This window comes from Amblyomma maculatum, chromosome 7, assembly GCF_055883805.1.
Source record: "Amblyomma maculatum isolate TAMU_Amacu chromosome 7, ASM5588380v1, whole genome shotgun sequence".
Lineage (NCBI taxonomy): Eukaryota > Metazoa > Arthropoda > Arachnida > Ixodida > Ixodidae > Amblyomma > Amblyomma maculatum.
The window spans coordinates 79,099,404-79,121,438 of NC_139350.1; the positions used below are offsets into that span (position 1 = coordinate 79,099,404).

The following is a 22,035-nucleotide window of genomic DNA, read 5'->3' on the forward strand; positions in this document are numbered from 1 at the left end:
AAATTAAAATTACTGCCCTTTAGCGCGCCAAATCAGGCTTCAGGGCACCAAATGGACGATTTCTGGGTGCGCCAGGCGCAGCTGAGATGTGGTCGTGCCGTCGGGGATGACTTCGTAAACACGTTTTCCTATGCGCCGAAAACTGTATGGCCCAAAAGTAGAGGCGTAGTAACTTTTCACTAAGTCCACGACGGCGAATTGGAGTCCAAACCCACACACGGTCTCCTGGCTTATACTCTGAGTGGCGTCGCCGTAAGTTGTATAGTCGGGTATTGGTGCACTGTTGGTCTTTAATATGAAGCCGTGCGAGTCGCCGAGCTTCCTCTGCACGCTCCAGACAGGCGGCGACGTCGTGGTTGTCTTTTGTTACGTGCGGCAGCATCGCTTCAAGCGTTGTCGAGGGCTCACTGCCGTACACAAGCTTGAACAGGCTCGCCCTGGTTGTCTCCTCGATGGCTGTGTTATACGCGAAAATCACGTACTGCAAGGTGGCGTCCCAGGTATTGTGTTCGGCATCGACGTACATGGCGATCGGATGGTAGGCAGTTGTAATCCGGTTGCTCGTATGAATGTTGTGCAGGATGGTCTGCTTGAGCTCCACCGTATTTAAATGCGGTTCCTCTGTCCGTGATGTGCACTTCAGGAGTGCCGTGTCGCAGGAGAATTCATTCGACGAAAAACTTCGCAATTTCTGCTGTGGTACCGTTGGACAGGGCTTTCGCTTCGGCGTAGTGGGTCATGTAATCGGCTGCCACAATGATCCATTTGTTCCCTGCTGATGAAGATGGCAGGGGCTGAGGAGATCCATTCCAATTTGTTGAAAGGGTTGGTGGTGGTATCAGATTCAGAAACCCATCTGGTCTGATCGGTGGCATCTTGCGTCGCTGGCATTTGCGGCATGTTTTCACGTTTTGGGCGACGTCGGCAGGCTGTCGCGGCCAATAGTAGTCCTGGATTCGATGCAACGTACACGCAAACCCGAAATGGCCTGCAGGGGCATCATTATGCAACGGCTGCAGAATTTCCTTCCGGAGGCTTTTAGGCACAACGAGAAGCTGCGTGGTCCTGTTGGGTGCATCGTTCTTCACGAGGGCGCCATTGCTTCGACGAAAAAGGACGACTGAACACACCAGGAGGGGAAGTCGTCTTGCCATCTAGTTAATCAGCTAGGTCTTTCAGGTCAGGGTCTGATCGCGGCTGTTCTGCGAAACTGCTCGCGCTTCATCATCATCATCATCATCATCAGCCTGATTACACCCACTGCAGGGCGAAGGCCTCTCCCATATTTCTCCACTTAACCCGGTTCTGTGCTAGCTGCATCCACTTGACCCCTGCGAACTTCTTAATCGCATCCGCCCACCTAACTTTCTGCCGCCACCTGCTACGCTTTCCTTCCCTTGGAATCCAGTTTGTTACCCTCAGCGACCATCGGTTATCCTCTCTTCGCACTACATGTCCTGCCCATGTCCATTTCTTCTTAATTTCTACTAGAATGTCGGTAACTTGAGTTATTTCTCTGACCCACTCTGCACGCTTTCTATCTCCTAATGTTACCCCTACCATTTTTCGTTCCATAGCCCTCTGGGTTGTCCTCAACTTAAGTAGAACTCTCTTGGTTAGCCTCCACGTTTCAGCCCCATAGGTGAGTACAGGCAAGATGCAACTGTTGTATACTTTCCTCTTGAGCGATACCGGTAAGCTGCTAGTCATAATCTGCGAGTGCTTGTCAAATGCGCTCCATCCCAATCGTATTCTTCTTGTTATTTCCTTTTCATGGTCCGGATCTGCGGTTACTACCTGTCCTAAGTAGACATATTCGCCTACTACTTCCAGTATTTTGCTACCTAATGTAAACTGCTGTTCCTTACCGAGGCTGTTGAACATTACCTTAGTCTTCTGCATATTGATTTTCAAGCCTACCTTTCTACTTTTCCTGTCTAGGTCATCAATCATTATTTGTAGTTCATCTCCCGAGTTGCTTAGCAAGGCAATGTCATCAGCAAATCGCAGATTACTGAGGTATTCTCCATCTACCCTTATTCCTAACTGCTCCCATTCCAAGTCTCTGAATACTTCCTCTAAGCAAGCTGTGAATAGTACTGGGGAGATTGTGTCTCCTTGCCTAACTCCTTTCTTTATGGGAATTTTGTTGCTTTCGTTATTAAGCCGCGTTCAGACTACGTGCGCAACGCACGTATCGTTCGTAAGGATCGTAAACGTAAGCGCAAAAAGCGTAACGTGTCTGTTCAGACTGCTGTCGTATTGAGCGTAAAATGCGCAACGTACGCAGCCAGCGTGGGCGTAAATGTCGGAGGACCCGCGACTTTTACGACTATTACAGATACGTCTGTTACGCGCGACCAATGCGCACAGCCGTTTCGGTTTTCCCTTTCCGGTCACGGGGCTTCCGGTCCTCCCAGATTTCGCGCGCAAACCACTAGTAGGCGACATCATCCAACACTCCTACTCTGCTGCAGTGTCTCGGCTCGCCGTTGTTATTGGTGTTGTGTCGGTGACTGTGTCTGTGTCGGCGGTGATTGTGTCTGTCCGCAGCTTGATCATGTGCAGTGCGGAATCTTCGCTGTGGAATTAGCAGCCTCTCATAAAAAAAGTTCGGCAGAGGCCAGCTCTCTACTACGAGTAGCTGAAATCGCACAGAGAGAAGTGCAAAACGACGCCTGGCTGCAAATTGCCAGTGCGCTGAGTCAAAGTAGTAAGTGGTTTATCAATCCGTTTTTTCATGCGCGAACAAGCTCTCAACAAGCAAATGTTTCCTCTAGTTTAGAAAAGTGAGGTTATGAAGGCGGGGGATGCCCGCTTCATCCCCGTGCATTCTCGCAGCCCATCGGCTCCGTTGACACGTGAGGAAACAGTTGGCCTGCAGCGAAAGGCCGATGCGGGGCGACGTTGCGGTCGGGCTGCAGAACGGAGCTGGTGCGGACTCGTCGAAGTTTGAAAGAAGCTCACCGTAAAAGAGAAAAAGAAAACAGCATTTTCTGAGGGGGGACGAGGTTCCGTGGACGTTTCCGTGTCTGCCGCGCGCCCCGGCTCATTGTTTGGAGTCAGTAGTACGGCCTTTGAGTTACCGCCCCGGCCCGACTCCAAGATCGCTCCAGGGCACTGGTAAAATCGCAAGCAGGGATGCAGGCGGACCGTACGCCTGGTTTGGTGCGAGAGAGTGCGATCACGGGACACCGAGCAGGAGTGCGCGATACGTCGACAATGAGAACGGGCGCGGGAAGAAATGTGCGAAGGAGTGAGCGGTGCGTCAGCACGGTGAGCGGACGTTTGAAAACTGTGCGAACGTGCGTGTGTGAAACGAAGTGTATTTATAATCGAGTTGTTAATTGTTAATATACCCATTGTTCTTTTTCGTATTTTATTTGTGTGTCCAGTCTTTTCTTTCACATCTCATTTTGAGCTTGAAGAGCCCAGACCTCTGCTATCAGCTGCTTGCTAACCGGCGCCATGTTGAGAGCGCTGATTGGCCGGTCGTAAAGAACGCATCTTACCGAACGGCCCAGTGTGAACATGCGCGGTCGCAAGCTACGTAAACGGGAGTTGCAGCCACTATGCGCACTGCGATAAATACGATACTTACGACGGATGCGCACGTAGTCTGAACGCGGCTTTACACCAGGGAACAAATTGGCAAAGAATTAAATCATCTTGTAAAGAACATATCTGGATTTCAGGAACAATTGCCGGCATAAGGACATGGCTAGGGGTAGTTTATTTAGGAACGGGACACCAATGCAGCCAAGAAAACAAGGATGCAGAACTATGGTTGCTGTGCAGCCACTATATATATCTTCCAGCACTTTCACGTACGGCTCGTCTACCCCCTGATTTCGCAATGCCTGCATCACCGCCGAGGTTTCAACTGAGTCAAATGCTTTTTCGTAATCATTGAATGCTATGTACAAGGGCTGGTTATATTCCGAGCATTTTTCTATTACCAGATTGATGGTATGGATATGATCGATAGTATAGTACCTTTTCCGAAACCCTGCTTGATCCTTTGCTTGATTGCAGTCTAAGGTTGTCCTGATTCTATTAGCGATTACCTTAGTAAATACCTTATACGTAACAGACAGTAAGCTGATTGGTCTGTAATTTTTAAGGTCCTTAGAGCCCTTTCTTGTGAATGAGGATAATTTTTGCATTCTTCCATGGTTCCGGTACCGTCGATGACGCCAGGCACTGCGTATACAGGGTGGCCACTTTTTATAGCACGATATCCCCCCGTCCTTCAGCACATCTGTAGTTATCTGATCCTCTCCAGCTGATTTCCCCCTTTTCATAGTTTCTAGTGCTTTCTTGACCTCGTCCTTCATCACTGGTGGAACGTCTGACTGTTTTTCCCTGCCGCCAATCTCATTACGGTCCTGACTACTTTGGCTACTGTAGAGATCTGTATAGAACTCCTCGGCTACTTTGGCTATCTTTTCCATATTAGTGATGACGTTACCCGCCTTATCCCTTATCACATACATCTGGTTTTTGCCTATGCCCAATTTCTTCTTTGCCGCTTTAAGGCTTCCCCCGTTTTTTACAGCATGCTCAATTTTCTCCATGTTATACTTCCTTATATCGGCCACCTTGCGCTTATTGATTAGCTTTGATATCTCGGCCAATTGGATCTGGTCTGTAGGATTGGAAGCTTTCATACTCTGGCGTTTCTTAATCAAATCTTTCGTCTCCTTAGACAGCTTGCCGGTATCCTCTCTAATTCTTACATTTAATTGGACAGCTGGACTCACCGGAATGTTTAACTTGTGGCATCCCAGAGACTGTGGACCATGTATTATTGGTGTGCCCAGAGTATGCGAACGAAAGAAATGTGCTAGCTGCTTCCTTGAAGCGTTTAGACAAGAGGCCTCTGTCGGAGGAACTGCTGCTGGGCGCTTGGCAGGACAAGGGGAAGGGCGTCCAGGCAGTGCGCGCTCTTTGCCGTTATTTGAGCGCCAGCGGACTTGATTCACGTTTGTAAAGCAAGCTGCTGTGTCTGTATATATATTTCATATGCCTTCTCCCACATCGTCACCCATCATGACCTTCTTTCTTCTCTCCTTCCCCTTCCCCAGTGCAGAGTAGCAGGCCAGATTTGAATTATTCGGGCCAACCTCTCTGCCTTTCCTTTCAATAAATCCATCTATCTATCCTCTCTAATTATCATACCGCCCACTTCTACCGCGCACTCAGTAATGATATCTCTGAAATTATTGTTCCTTGCCTCTAGGGTAATGTCGCCATCCTCAGTTAGAGCTGAAAACCTATTCTGTAGTGAGATCCTAAACTGTTCTGCCCCCCCCCCTCACCGCTAATTTGTTGATGGGTTTCTTGCTTACTAATCTGATTCGTTCCTTCTTCAGATTTAGGCTAATTCGGGACCTCACCATCCTGTGGTCACTGCATCGCACTTTCCCGATTACCTCTACATCTTGCATAATGGCGGGGGTTGAACACATTATGAAGTCGATTTCATTTTTAGTCTCTCCGTTAGGACTTTTCCATGTCCATTTCCGGTTCTTTTGTTTGCTGAAGATCGCGCTTACCGGTCCCAAAACGGCCTCGTTGTCATCGTATTTCGGGGGAGTGTCGATGGGAGCTCGGGATAAGCAGTCTGCGTCCGATTGCTTGCGACCAGACTTATAGACTACAGTCACGTCAAATTCTTGAAGACGTCGGCTCCATCGGGCAAGGCGGCTGGAGGGGTCTTTCAAATTTGCCAGCCAGCAGAGCGCGTGGTGATCGCTTACCACTGAAGGGTCGACCGTGTAGGTACGGACGGAATTTTGAAGTGGCCTATATAATCGCGAGGCACTCCTCGGTCCTAGAATAATTACCTTCGGCTTTCGAGAGGAACCTGCTATCGTAGGCGATTACTTTTGTCCTGTCCAGCATTCTTCTGAATGAGAATGGCGCCTTAGCCCAAACTGCTCGCGTCGGTGTGTATCTCAGTTCGGCGTTCTCATCAAAGTGGCCTAGCACAAGAGGGGACGTAGGCGGTGCTTAAGCTCTTTGAAAACTACCGCTTGCGGATCTTCCCATTGAAATGGAACGTCTGCCTTTGTGCGCTGCGTCAAAGGTTCGGCGAGGCACGAAGAGTGCTTGACAAATCGTCGGTAATACGTGCACTATCCGAGGAATCGGCGTGCAGCTTCCTTGCCATCGGGCTGTGGAATCTGTGCGACCGCAGCTGTTTTCTATGACCCAGAAACAACATCTCTTCGTAGGCGAAGTGACACTTATCTGCTTTCAACGTTAAACCTGACAACTTGATTGCGTCGAACTCTGCTCGCAGCCTTCTCAGATGGTATTTAAGTTCGAAGGGACGACAATGTCGTCTAAGTATACCAGACAAGTTTTCCATTTCAAACCAGCCAGTACAGTATCCATTACTCACTGGACTGGAATTTCTATGGTGCGGAGCAGAGGCCGAATGGCATTACCTGAAAAGGCCATCTGGCATGATGAACGCGGTCTTCTTGCGGTCTCGTTCGTCGACCTCAGTTCACCAGTACCCATTCTTCAGATCCATCGTCGGGAATTACTTAGCGTTACAGAGCCGGTCCAGTGTGTCGTCGATGCGGGGAAGCGGGTAGACATCCTTCTTCGTTATGCTATTCAAGCGGCGCTAATCAACGCAGAAGCGAAGTGTGCCGTCTTTCTTCATCAAAACGACTGGTGTCTCCCAAGGGCTCTTCAATGGCTCGATCATGTCATCACGCATCATTTCCTCAACTTGACCGCGTATGGCCTGGCGTTGCTGTGGCAATACAAGGTAGGGGCTTTGAGAAAGCGGTGGACCGTGTTCTTCCGTGATGATGCCATATTTTGCCAAAGGAGTTTGCCGCACCTTCGACGCTGAATATAAGCACTCGCCGTTGCTTTAAAGAAGAGTACAAATCCGGTCTTGTCTTTCACAGGGTAGTGCCGCGTTGATGTCGAACATGGGCTGCTTTGCTTGGTTGGGTGCGTCCTCTTGATGTTGTCTGGGGAAGGCGAAGGCATCTCGGATGTCCGCTAGCTCGTCGACGAAGGCTATCGTTGTTCCCTTCTTGACATGACGGTATTCTTCGCTGAAGTTGGTTACTATCACCTGAGCTTGGCCTTTCCAGAAATGGGCAATGCCTCTTGCGATTCCAAGTCCTCTATCTAGTAACAAATGAGTGTTCCCTTCGATGACACCTTCGGCGATGGCAAGTTCTCCTGTACCCACAGAAACGATGACGCTTGATCGGGGCGGTATGGTCAATTCTCCGCCGAGGATGGTGAGAGCGACGTGATGCGTCGTAGGTGTCGTAGCAGGTATGGCTTTGTGCTTTGAGAGCTTGACAAGCTTAAATCGAAAGCCGATGATCGCCCGATGTTCATTCAGAAAATCCATGCCTAGATCACATCGCGCGGTCATTGCTGTAGGACGACGAAGGTGGTAGAGTAGGTATGTCCATTTACTGTAACCGTTGCGGCAGCATCGCCCCGAGGGCGTAATCAGGTTACCACTAGCGGTGCGGATGAGCGGGCCATCCCAAGTAGTCGCCACTTTTCTTGAGCTGGCGGCGAACGGTCCACTAATGACAGAATAGTCAACTCCAATGTCTAGTAAAGCAGTAACCGTGCGACCGTCGATATCAACTTCAAGGTCCCTTTTTCGTGTCCTTGCATTACGCGTGGGCCTTGGCGTCCAGTCTCAGCTCCGTCGTGTACTGGAGTCGCCGCCGGAGCACGCCCTTGTCATTTCCTGGGCTGTCCGCTTGTAGTCTGGTCGCGTCGTCGTGGATGCTGTTGTGCGTAGCGGCGAAGTCTGATGTCTGGGCGTGTCGAAGGCGTCTCCATAAGGAGCGTCGACGTAATAGCGGCGTTGTCGTTACTCGTCATCGTCGGTGGCGGAGGATTTTCGTTAGTTCGCCTTGAAGCAACCTGACCTCCAAAGGTTGCTATTTTTAGTTTCTCCTACGGTGGCTTGGAGACGTTCCTCGTACACTGTCATCGTAGTTGCGGCCTGGCGACGAGAAGCAGGCCCTGAAGGCCGATGGGAACCTGAACCGACGGCTTGGGGGCTCAAACTCACCGCTACACAGATAGTTCTCGATTTCTTGAGGTCGTTCACTAGGGCGGGTTCGGGGGGCGTCGGCTGCAAATTCGCGGAGGCCGATTCGTCGGTACAGGCAGTGGCGTATAATGTGGCCGGCCTCACCGCAGTAGAAGCATATTGGCCGGTTGTTCGCAGTCCTACATGCGTGAAAATTCCTGGGGCTTTAAGCCTGGCAAAGCTTTTGCTGGTTCGGGCTCCCTGTCCCTTAGTTTTTTTTTCTCACTTCGAGAGGACGAATAAAATGGTCCTTCGTAGGCTTGACGGATGGAGGCCAAAGAGAGGCATTCAAAAGGAGCTTGTTCGCGTCGACGAGGGATTGGGAGGTCTCATCGTGGAGCAGGACGACTGAATGCCGCAGCGTAAATTATCGCAGTGGGCTCTGAGTCACAGCAGTCGGACATATTGGAGCCGTCGCTTGAGGGACACCCAGTGCCTGCTGGATTTCTTCGCGGACAATATCCGCGAGCGTGACCATTGGGGGCTGTTGGGACGATGGCAGGAGTCGTCGTAGTTCTTCGCGGACGATATTGCGAATAAGTTTCCGCAGATTATTTCCGTAGGTACATGAGACGTCATAGTGGCTTGCGGGGAAGGCTTGAAGCGGCCGGTTGTACTGGCGATTTCGGGCGTCGAATGTTTTTTCAATGCTCGCAACCTCTTGAGTGAATTCCTCCACGGTTTTCACTGGCTGGCAAGAGACCGGCAAAAAGTTGGTCTTTTACACCGCGCGTCAGGAGGTTGACATTGTTCTCCTCTGTCAGGTAGGGATCGGCACGATGGAAAAGACGTTTAATCTCTTCAACATATGACAGTACGGACTCATTTGGGATTGGTGGGCTCGGTGGCTGTGCCACGATGCAGTCACTCAACCCGTTCTGCCTCGCCTGCAGGTGGTTGCTCCCCTCTGGTTCACCGTGCTTTTCCCCGCCTCTCTGGCTGCCTGTCCACCGGACATCTGGATGGAAAGGACGGCCGTTTTCAACCATCCTTGCCTCGTCACCGCTTCCGCCTATCGTGCGCTGACCTCACCAGTGCACTGGACCCTCGACAGCCAACTGGAAACACCATCGCCATCGACATCTTCTCCCGCCCCAGCTTTTAAGCAGCCGCGGCCGCCGGCGTTGCTCAGTGGGCTCGGTGGCAGTGCCACGACGCAGTCACTCAACCCGTTCTGCCTCGCCATGCAGGTGGTTGCTCCCCTCTGGTTCACCCTGCTTTTCCCCGCCTCTCTGGCTGCCTGTCCACCGGACATCTGGCTGGAAAGGACGGCCGTTTTCAACCATCCTTGCCTCGTCACCGCTTCCGCCTACCGTGCGCTGACCTCACCAGTGCACTGCACTCTCGACAGTCAACTGGAAACACCATCGCCATCGACGTCTTCTCCCGCCCCAGCTTTTAAGCAGCCGCGGCCACCAGCGTCGCTCTGTGGGCTCGGTGGCTGTGCCACGATGCAGTCACTCAACCCGTTCTGCCTCGTCATGCAGGTGGTTGCTCCCCTTTGGTTCACCCTGCTTTTCCCCGCCTCTCTGTCTGCCTGTCCACCGGACATCTGGCTGGAAAGGACGGCCGTTTTCAACCATCCTTGCCTCGTCACCGCTTCCGCCTATCGTGCGCTGACCTCACCAGTGCACTGGACCCTCGACAGCCAACTAGAAACACCATCGCCATCGACATCTTCTCCCGCCCCAGCTTTTAAGCAGCCGCGGCCGCCGGCGTTGCTCAGCGGGCTCGGTGGCTGTGCCACGACGCAGTCACTCAACCCATTCTGCCTCGCCATGCAGGTGGTTGCTCCCCTCTGGTTCACCGTGATTTTCCACGCCTCTCTGGCTGCCTGTCCACCGGACATCTGGCTGGAAAGGACGGCCGTTTTCAACCATCCTTGCCTCGTCACCGCTTCCGCCTACCGTGCGCTGACCTCACCAGTGCACTGGACTCTCGACAGTCAACTGGAAACACCATCGCCATCGACATCTCCCGCCCCAGCTTTTAAGCAGCCGCGGCCACCGGCGTCGCTCTGTGGGCTCGGTAGCTGTGCCACGACGCAGTCACTCAACCCGTTCTGCCTCGTCATGCAGGTGGTTGCTCCCCTCTGGTCCACCCTGCTTTTCCCCGCCTCTCTGGCTGCCTGTCCACCGGAAATCTGGCTGGAAAGGACGGCCGTTTTCAACCATCCTTGCCTCGTCACCGCTTCCGCCTATCGTGCGCTGACCTCACCAGTGCACTGGACCCTCGACAGCCAACTGGAAACACCATCGCCATCGACATCTTCTCCCGCCCCAGCTTTTAAGCAGCCGCGGCCGCCGGCGTCGCTCTGTGGGCTCGGTGGCTGTGCCACGATGCAGTCACTCAACCCGTTCTGCCTCGCCATGCAGGTGGTTGCTCCCCTCTGGTTCACCGTGCTTTTCCCCGCCTCTCTGGCTGCCTGTCCACCGGACATCTGGCTGGAAAGGACGGCCGTTTTCAACCATCCTTGCCTCGTCACCGCTTCCGCCTATCGTGCGCTGACCTCACCAGTGCACTGGACCCTCGACAGTCAACTGGAAACACCATCGCCATCGACATCTTCTCCCGCCCCAGATTTTAAGCAGCTGCGACCGCCGGCGTCGCTCTGTGGGCTCGGTGGCTGTGCCACGATGCAGTCACTCAACCCGTTCTGCCTCATCATGCAGGTTAGGAAGCCATATTGTCTTTACGCTAAGAAATCTAGTGATTATTTCCTGTTACAGCTGCCGAGCCCACAGTGTTGCTTTGCGATTGCCACTGAGTGTGCTGATGTCATTATTTCCTTGCTTTTGTTATCCGGCGACACAGAGACTAACCCCGGCCCTGCCCAATTCGACAATGTACTTGCGGAACTTCAAAAATTGTCCACCGGCCAGTCGACACTAATCACGGAAGTTTCAGACCTCAAAACCCAGTTACTAACAACAGGAAACCTGATTTCTGATCTAAGCAGGCGCATTAGCGCACTTGAAGGCCATTACCAAACCATACAGACACTACGCACAGAGATAGAAGGCATAAACACTCACACCGGTCAGGCGACTCGACAGCTCTTTGATCTCGAGGATCGTATGGACGAAGCAGAAAACCAGCCACGCCGAAATAACCTGATTTTCTACATTATTCCTGACCCTGATCCATCTGAAATGTGGGCAGATTCTGAAAAACTACTAATTTGCCATTGCTCTGAATTTTTGGACATCACCCTCGACCCCAAAACAATAGACCGCACTCACCGTCTTGGGCGCCACGAACCTGGCCGCTGCCGTCCGTTAATTGCCAAATTCGCGCTCTTCAAAACGAAACAAGAAATCCTAGCTAATGGCCGCAAATTCAAGGACACAGACTACTCCGCCGGCGAAGATTTTTCACGTCGCGTTCTTAATGCGCGCAAGCACCTAGTTACCTTTGCCAAAAGCAAGACTAACCGTTTTTCTTTGCGGTACAAGACCCTGTTCATGGGTGCCCGTCGATATATTTTCGACGAACCATCGCAATCTGTAAAAGAGATACCATAGCGGTTGCTGCGCCGCAAGCTTCCAGCCGCTCATGTATCTACCACCCCCAGTCTAATTTCTCCCTTTCGGTGATTTTCACTAACATACGCAGTTTTCTTCCGAAACGCGAAATCATCTCCAATCTTGTGAGTTCATCTTCTAGTAACTTGCTGATTCTTACCGAAACATGCTCACTAATGACGTCACTGATACTGAAATTCTTGCTGACTTACCGAACTTTAACCTTTTTCGCAAAGATCGCACATCCGCTCGAGGCGGAGGTGTACTCATCGCAGTTCTCAATCAGTTCTCGTGTACAATTATAAATATTCCATCAGACCTCGAGATAGTATGGCTACATTGTCGCGCCCGTACAGCTAGGCGTTTGTTACAGAGCGCCAAATACCAACTCTGATTTTTCCCGAATACTTAACGACGTGATCAGTCAGCTATCGAGGAAATACGCAAAAGCACATATCATCCTTTTTGGGGACTTCAATTTTCCAGGAATCAACTGGCAGGCACAGACAGCAGTCGGCAACAGGGAAGCGAATGACTTCATTGAGGTCTGCCTAAACTCCAACTTAACACAAGTGGTATCCGAACCGACCCGCGTTGCAGAAGGGTGCGCAAACATCCTCGACTTAATCCTAACTACCCACCCGGAAGCCCTCTCATCTATCCCTTATCTACGCGAAATCAGCGACCATAAAGTGATCCACGCCACATTTGAGTTCCACCCATCACGACGCCAAAATCAAAACAAAACTATTCGGCTATACGACAAAGGAAACTATGAAGCCTTTAATCTCGAATTAAGCCAATATCTCACAACATTTGAAGTATCTTTTCACGATCGCTCAGTAAATGATAACTGGTCCCTCTTTAAGAGCAAGATTATCGAACTAACAGACAGATACATCCCTAAAATAAGCTTCCACTCCGACCGCCAAAAACCATGGTATACCAAAACAATAAAAAGGCTCGACAACAAAAAGGAACGCCTTTTCCGTGCGGCAAAATTAAAGCAATACGACGTTTTCGCGTGGGAAAAATACTATGCTGCCGAACGTACGTACCTCTCCGCAATCCGCAACGCGAAATACTCTTTCCTTCACAACGACCTCCCGAAATTGTTGACTTCCAATCCCAGAAAGGTCTGGCAGGTAATAAGTGAGCACCCAGCACATACCATCACTCTTACTAAAGAGTCTGGTGAAGACGCAGATGACAAAGAATGCGCTGATATTTTTAATAATGCCTTTTCATCTGTATTCACTAATGAGATTCATCCACCAACTGCGCCTTCCACCGCCAATATACAGTCCAACATGCCTGCTGTCGTGTTTTCTGAAGCTGGCATTTCCTCGCTAATCAAACACCTTAAAACTTCATCATCGGCCGGCATCGACGAAATTAACTCCAAAATACTTCGCAATACTAACAGCATTTCTGCAGTATACTTATTGTTATTGTTTTCTCAGTCGCTTTCTACAGGATGCATTCCGGATGACTGGAAAGTGGGGAAGGTCATTCCCGTCTATAAATTAGGCAAGAAAGATACTCCTTAAAATTACCGTCTCATATCATTCACCAGCATACCTTGCAAAATCATGGAACACGTCATCTATTCTCAAATCATGAACTTTCTTGACAATAACAACTTCTTTTATCCCTCACAGCACGGGTTTCGCAAGGGTCTGTCATGTGAAACTCAAATGGCCATCTTTCTTCATGACGTTCACTCCAGCCTCGATCTAAACTTACAAACTGACGCTATTTTTCTAGACTTCGCTAAAGCATTTGACAAAGTTCCCCACAGGCGTTTACTGCTGAAACTAACCATGCTAAATCTGCATCCTAACGTCTTATTATGGATCGAAGAATTCCTTTCTAACCGCTCCCAGTTTGTTCTCGTTAATGGACACAGTTCTAAACCTCTTCCAGTAACATCAGGCGTACCCCGAGGTTCTGTATTAGCTCCCCTCCTATTCTTAATCTATATAAACGACTTACCCTCAAACCTGGTTTGCAATGTTCGTCTGTTTGCAGATGATTGCGTTATTTACCGCACAATTTTCAACACCTCTGACCAATCACAACTCCAAAACGACATTAACGCAATACATGCCTGGTGCGATGACTGGCTAATGTCGCTTAATCCTAATAAATGTAAACTCGTATCTTTTCACCGCCGGCGTAACCCCCACATTTTCACTTACTCGGTTGCTAACACTCCACTAGAATCTGCATGCTCATACAAGTACATAGGCGTCACCTTGTGCCAGGATCTCTCCTGGCGCTCACATGTAACGAACATCGTCGCATCAGCTAACCGATCATTGGGCTTTTTGAAACGCCATTTACGGCACGCCCCTCAAAGTATTAAACTTCTCGCCTACCAATCGCTCATCCGACCTAAACTAGAATACGCATCTGCTATCTGGAGCCCGCAACAAGCATATCTCATCAGTTCACTAGAATCTGTCCAAAATCGCGCCACGAGGTTCATTCATTCTTCCTATTCATATGACATCAGTGTATCGTCACTTAAACGGCAATCAGGTTTATCAACTCTTGCCCATCGTCGTCGCATTGCTTCTCTTAATCTGTTCCATAAGTTTTGTTTACAGCTCCCTCGGCCAACCACCTTACATCACACCGCCAGCTCGCATATCTCATCGCACCGGCCATCCACTAGTAGTTTCATGCCAGTGCGCCCGCACAGTCACTTTTTCTTCATCATTTTTTCTTCGCACTGCAAAAGACTGGAATGGCCTTCCCCACGATGTTGATGCCATCACCTGTCCATCAAGTTTTGTAAACAGTTTAAATATGCTCTTCATAAATATCATGTAGGCAATCATAGTCAATCATTGTTTGTACTCCCACCCCTTATGTAATACCCCCAATGTGGGGTCTTTAAGGTAATAAAGTGAAGTGAAGTGAAGGTGAGCCTTGACTCGGACGACATTGGAAAAAGCCGCCAAAAACTCCCTCTTAAACCCAATCCTTCAACAGTATCACGATTTTGGAACCAAATTCGGACAGAATCTTGAAGACCAAAGTACACTTGCCTTCTCGTTTCCTCATTCTAGGGGTTGCAAGTTGACACGCGTTCAAACAGATCGAGCCAGTCTTCCGCATCCTCATTCCGTCGTCCTCGGAAGCTTTTGTTGGACGCAGGGTTGGACAAAAGCGACCGCTACTGTAGACTGGTCCATTTTCAATGTTCGGGTCTTCTGGTCGAACGGGGTCCGATAGCAGACTGTTCTGGTTGGAGCCCTTGAAGTCGGCGGCTGGCTCGGTGACCTGTAGGCTGGTCCCTCAGGGCGACACAAACGATGCCGAGGTCTTCGCTTGAAAAGGTAGGGCATATCACAAAGGGCAGCACCTCCACCAGATGTCACGTAGTGGTGACAAGCCCAGTAGCCAAAAATGAACAGACAGGTATATGTGAATCACTGTAATGAACTCGTTATTGGGCTGACTTGCGCCCGCAAAATAACTAAGAAAATCAGCGGCGGCGGCGGCGATAACAAACGTGCTCGTCGGTTGTCGAACTAAAAATGCTCGTAGCACGCGCCAACGCTCGATTTAAACGCGGCAAGGAAACATCGAGGTAAAGCCACAGACCATGACTAGCATAATCTGGAACATTGGAGAAACACACGCGAGTGGCAGGAATCTTCTAGATTCCTCTCGACGCATCTTGCGTGACAACGAAAATAATAAAGCATCATCTCGCGACAACGAGCATAAAAACAACGAGCAAAAAAAGTACAATCGATCTTCGCGCTAGAATCACTGTGACGAGACGCATGCCGGAGGCTGTCAAAAAAGAAAGTCTAATTGTTCGCGGCAGTACAAACACGAAAGGATCGGGCTGGCTCAGCCCGATAACCGGCTCCCCCCTATTCGACCCACTTGCGTTGGGCTCATGTATAGAAGGCTATAGTTTCTGCCAACGCAGCAAACGATTGAACCCATATATATTGGTGTATCGACAAACGCGCTCGTCGTCTTTTCCCTCCCTTTTGCTTCCCGCTCATAGCAAACGATCCTGTTGGGCGATTTCACGTAAGATCGAACAAAGTATGGTCGATACACCTTTTATTTTATTTCCAAATTTTATATATTGTTACCCGCTGATTGAAAAGATCTGCAATTTTTTTTCCTGCGAAAATTATTTGGAGGGCACAGGAAAATAATAATGAGGATGTGAAGTTCCGCGCTTATCTTCTCTACTGTTTTGGCCAACTGTGTTATGAATTACACAAGATATGTTAAAGTTAGCTTAAAATTATCTGACTAAATATATGCATGTTTTTATTTGTATATTCAGTTACATTTGTTTGTTTGCTGTGTAGTGTAGATGTTTTTATCAAAATTCTCAAAATCGGCTCAGGAAAGGAAATTTACCGAATTTGCAGGCCTTTAATTCAAAAGAGGTTTTGGTAGAGCTGCAATATTTCCTTACTATGTTCTCAGCATAGTTGTCTACTAAACCGCTAAAGCTTATATTTTTATGACATTTCAATGAAGAGATACGATCGCAATAATTTAAAAAGAAACAGCGAACAATGAAAATTTGTGAGTGCAATTAAAAAAACAATTTTTGATATTTTTAAACTTTGTCCACTTATTCTCCTCTACTTCAGCACTCAGTAATTAAACATATTGCATAAATTTGTTGCACTAGTAATTATGACCAATTCAATAAGGCCCTTGTTCAAGGCATAGCGCACCACAAAGATGTGAAAATTCTACAGAATTTGTGAATAATTCATGGTTTTTAGATTTTGGCACGTTACTGTAAAAGGGAGAAATAGATGGCGCACGGTTCTTCGAAAAAGACGATGACGTCAGACTCGTGCTAGCGTTCTGCGGCCGCGTTCGCTGACTGGGCTTGTCTGGATCCAGAGATCGGACCGTTCCTTTCCGATGATTGTGTGACTTTCCTTGAGAATTACTTGACAGTTGCGTGCCTTTCCTTGAGAACTACGTGACTGTTTAGTGGAGGTGCTGGGTACGACTAGCCCATGCAAGAAACCACTCGAGGCAGCCGTTCCACAAGCCCTGCAACGATTGACACCCCGGTACACCGCTTCAGCCGGAGGCTCCAAGGACTCTCTCCGGAGCTTGCACCATCGGAGACCGCCAAGACAGCACCCGCTGTTGTTCCTAAGCAAGCAGCCGGCGCTACGGCAGCCCACTATACCTTGCAGACGCCGAGGGTTCCCAAGTCGTTTCACGGGGACCTTTTCGAGAATCTGGAGGACTGATTCGTTCACTTCGAACGTGTGGCTGCCTTCAACCAGTGGAACGACGCCGCGAAACTGCGAAATGTGTATTTCAGCCTTGAGGATGGAGCTCGCACTTGGTTTGAAAACCGCGAGAACGTTTTAACATCATGGCCAGTGTTCCGCCGTCGCCTGCTGGAGGCCTACACCAGCGTTGATCGCCGCGAACGAGCGGAGCGTGCCATCCACTCCCGCGCCCAGCTTCTGAACGAAAGCGTATAGCTGTGAATAGAGGACACGACGCGCCTCTTCAGACGAGCTGATCCAGCCATGCCCGAGGAAAAGAAACTGCGCCACTTAATGTGTGGAGTTAAAGAGGAGCTCTTCGCGGGCCTCGCACGCACCCACAAACGACCGTGGCTGCTTTCCTCACAGAGGCCACAACGATGGAAAAGGTTCTTCAACAGCGTTCCGTCACCTACGACCGGCCCGTGCATGCTACTGCCGTCACATGATTTACTCCTGTCGGAAGCCACCCCGATGAACTGCGTGAACTGATCCTTGCAATTGTGCATGGAGCTGCAGAAAGTGTGCACCTCATCGCAGCCTGCGCTCAGCTCCATCTCAGCTCTTGTCCGCGAGGAGGTGCAGCAGGCATTCCAGGGCCCTCCTCCTGCTATCGAGATGCCACATCAGTCTGATGCCTACCGCCGTTCCGCGTACGCCGACGTTACACGGTGTCCTGCTCCCGCTTCGCCGCCACCCGCTCCCGTTTCGCCACCACCCATTCGCGCAGCGCCTATAGCCTCGCTCCCATCAGTGTAGTTGGTGCAGTATTATGATTATCAACGAACGCCTTTTCGGAAGGCTGACATATGGCGCACACCTAACCGGCGGCCACTCTGCTTTCCCTGCGGGGAGCCGGGCCATCTTTATCGGGAATATTTTACCGACGCCTTCGTCTGCAAGGCTTCCACGCGGACTCTCCGAGGCCCCGTGTCGGTCAGCTCCCTCCGGAAATCGAGAACCTCCTTGCGGACCAGCGTACTCCTGCCCGTCCGCAGACAGTCGCGCTCACCGTCACCGAGGCGCTCTTCTTTGACCCCTAGAAGCGGGCCAGACTGGGTCGTGGCGTCTGTCATGATGGTAGAGCCGGGCAAGGTGCGACTGCGGAGCTCCAGGCTGGCAACAGGTGACACCTCCACCAGGCGAGATGAAGCGGCTTAGATGGTTCGCACAGCAATATATTTATCTTACGTAGCAACTACGAAGGCAAGCGTTCACAGCTGCATCTCGAGCTGCGTCCTCCTTGTCGTCTTCACAACTTCATTGTCTGCGGTGTGCGACGTCTCCGTTTTCCTCTTCTTTCTGCTTTTTCGCTGGTCAGTCATCTTCCTACAATATATATATATATATATATATATATATATATATATATATATATATATATATATATATATATATATATATATATATATATATATATATATATATATATATATATATATATGTATATACTTTTTTTTAAATGGTTGAGGGTGGCGCTGGTGAACAGTCTCAAGGTTCGTATACAGACAACTTAAATACCCAAGCAAGTAGCAGGGGGGACAGCGGCCGATGTAGCTCAGTTGGAAGAGCACCGGACGCGATATTCGGAGGTCGTGGGCTCGGTTCCCACCATCGGCACGTTGTTTTTTCTTCTACTTTGTGCTTAATTATCTTCCCCCTAAACAGATGACGTTACTAATTTCTGTGATTATCCAAGTAAACATTAAAAAAAAAGACATGAAGTACCATCCCCAATGCTTTCCTTGGCCTCGCCGACTGTTGGCTTCTTTCCTTCGTGTATTATAACGAGCACCCTCATTTCCCCTTAATTGATCTGCTTGTATATATATATACTCGACTCAGATTCGCGCTCCCACCTTCATTTGCTGGAACTTTATCGCCATCTACCTGCACTGATATAGGCTGCTAGGGTGCGCAGGCCAAGATCTCGGTGGCGACAGGCGAGCAAGAGCTTGCTCCAATCATCGCCAACAGTTCAGCCTGCTGTTGCAACGGGACCATCGGGTCACGGCCGCAGCTGATTTCGTTCGCTCATACCACGTTTGAGAGCACTACAATCTTGGTATTATTTGTATTTCGCGGGCTTTCTTTTGAGCCGAGAAAAAAAAGATACACGTGAGACTTTATCCCAAATAATAGAATGGGGGTTTCTGAAGGTGCTCTACAACTTTCCAGTTCAGATTTACGGTGTAAAGTTAGTATGTCGTAAATTAGAAAAAATAACATAATTAGTTAATTAAGTAATTGCAAAACAAACAAAATGCCTGTGGTTGAAAGGAGGCTGGCAGTTGGATGCAACTGGTTTCACTCTCTTAGCTCAAATATATTATTTTGTAACCTTGGTTCAGGTTAGCTGGGACACCCGGTATATGTATATTGCCACCTGGTGTTGCCGAGATTCTTAGGTGGCGCCTGGGAGAAAAAGACACTGAAGTCTGCTCGCGCGCTCTGTGCTGAACGTTGGCTGCTGGTACAGCTTCTCCCTGTCTTTTTAGGCACGTCTAGCCCCATTGTCCGTGACATATTTGGTGTCGGCGCTGCGTATCGATCCCAGTACATGTCCCGCACACCCCCGCATGCCCAGGACTCAACTCCTGTGCCAGTCGACACCCCTGTGCACCGTGCTAGCCAGAGGAATCAAGGCCTGCCCGCTGAGCACGGGCCATTAGAGTTCAGCACCGCAACCGCACCTCGACCTGCCATGCAAGCTCCAGTTTACTACACTTTGCAGAACCTACAACAGCCTCTGCCCTTTCATGGCAGTCAAACCGAAGATGTTGAAGACTGGCTCGTCCAGTTTGACCGGGTTGCCTCATTCAATCAGTGGGACGATGCCGCCAATTAAGCTAAGCAACGTCTTCTTCAGCCTGGAAGATGGCGCTCGTACGTGGTAGGAGAACCGAAAAGTCACCCTAACATCATGGTGCGAGTTCTGCCGATGCATCCTTGAGACCTATACTACCGCGGATCGGCAAGAACGCGCAGAAAGGGCCTTACAGTCTCGAATGCAGTTGCCGAATGAGACTGTAAGCACATATGTGGAGGAGATGACCCGGCTGTTCCGATGGTCAGACCTGGCCATGCCCGAACACAAAAAGGTGCGCCACCTCATGCGCGGCGTTAAAGAACAAATATTTGCTGGTCTCGTGCATAATCCACCGAGCACGGTTGCCGGGTTCCTTGCGGAAGCTGTCACAATGGAGCGGCTGCTGCAGCAGCGGTCTACCACCTACGATAGACCGGTACTCACCGCTTCAGTTGCGGAGCCGCTTTCGGCCATCGGGGCCACCCAGAATCTTCGGGACATCATCCGCTCTGTTTTACGCGAAGAGCTCCGACGCTTTTCGGTGTTCCCCAGTCGATGGTCGGCTCTATAGCTGGCCTTGTCCGCGAAGGGCTTCAAGCAATGAGGCCTTCGGTACCATCTGCTGATCTGCCACCTTTTTCCGCGGAGTACCATCGTCCAATGTATGCAGATATGCTGCGAAGCCCTGCGCCTACTACGACGCCATTGAAGGCTGTCTCAGTTCTGTACAAACTGAGTCGTACATCGACAACCGACGACCACTCCAGCGGAAGGCGGACCTGTGGCGCGCCCCAAATCGCCAACGCCTGTGCTTCCATTGCGGGGAGCCAGGTCATCTGTATCACCAGTGCCCCCATCGAGACCTGGGACTGCACGGGTTTCCCATCCACATGCGTCGCCCCCCACTCGGCCAGCGACCTCGTGATATTGAGAACTACTTATCCCAGCAGCGCATGGCGCTTACTTCCCAGCGACAGTCACGCTCTCCGTCTCCACGTCAACTATCGTCGCAGCCCAGCTCTTCCTGGATGGCGCAGCGACGATCACCAAGTCCGCGTCGGAAAAACTAAAGACAGCGACCTCCGGGGGCGAGGCCGCTTGCAATCGACGCCACGAAGACCCCCCGACAACTCGACCTGTGAGCGACCGCGACTTAACGGCCCCGACGACAGTTCGTTCACATTAAGATAGACTCTCGCTGGATATACCTGTAGTCCTCGATGGCTATAAGATTAGCGCATTGGTAGACACTGGCGCTGATTTTTCAATTTTAAGTGGGAAGCTAGCCGCGCATCTTAAAAAAGTAATGACGCCATGGTCTGGCACGCAGATTCGCACCGCTGGCGGACATGTGACTCCGAGCGCTCAGTGCACGGCGAGAGTCCAAATTCGCAACTCCACGTTTGTTGTCATCGATCTCCGGAAGCATACCGTGACATTTTCGGCCGAGAAAGCTGCTGATACTGACACCGAGAATCACCAGCACCGCCGCGCCACCCTTCGAATTGCCGCTGAATGCGTTTCTATTCCGCCACATTCCAGTGTTTTTGTGACTGTTACCTGCGATGAACTACGTGACGGGACAGGGTCGCTGAGGGCAATCAGTTCCTTCTTACCCACGGCATCACCTCGGCGCGGAGTCTCATACACCTCCGTAACGGCCGATCTGAGATCCTAGTGAATAACTTCGCGAACGAACCCCTTCATCTTTTCCGCGCTACTGCAATCGCAATCGCCGACTCCTTATCGGACGTTTCTGAATGTTTTACGTTCGGTGCAGTTGAAAATGTGCGTCTATCACTTGACCGTCTTGATATTAGTACATATCTCTTGGAAACACAGCAGCGCGAACTCCGTTCTCTCCTCCTAAAATATAACGCTTGTTTCGCGACCTCATCGAACATTCGGCAAACGCCTCTTGTGAAGCACCACATAATAACGCCCGACGATGCCCGTCCTATACACCAGCAGCCGTACCGCATCTCAACGACGGAACATAAAGTGATTCAGACACAGGTCCATGAGATGCTTTGTGATGGTGTCATCCAACACTCCAACAGCCCTTGGTCGTCCCCTGTCGTGCTAGTGAAGAAAAAGGATGGGACCCTTTGCTTCTGTGCTGATTATAGAAAATTGAACGACATCACTAAAAAACACGTTTACCCGCTGTCTCGTATCGACGACTCGCTCGACAGACTACGTTGCGCCCAGCACTTCTCAATCGACCTAAAGAGCGGGTACTGGCAGATTGAGGTCGATGAGCGGGACCGCGAAAAAAAAACGGCTTTTGTCAACCCAGGTGGTCTGTATGAGTTT

General features: G+C 50.2%; 1 pseudogene; it reads left to right on the forward strand.

The window, feature by feature from the left end:
* Positions 1–19,470: 19,470 nt before the first annotated feature.
* On the forward strand, positions 19,471–20,290 carry LOC146183713 (uncharacterized; annotated as a pseudogene).
* Positions 20,291–22,035: the final 1,745 nt, after the last annotated feature.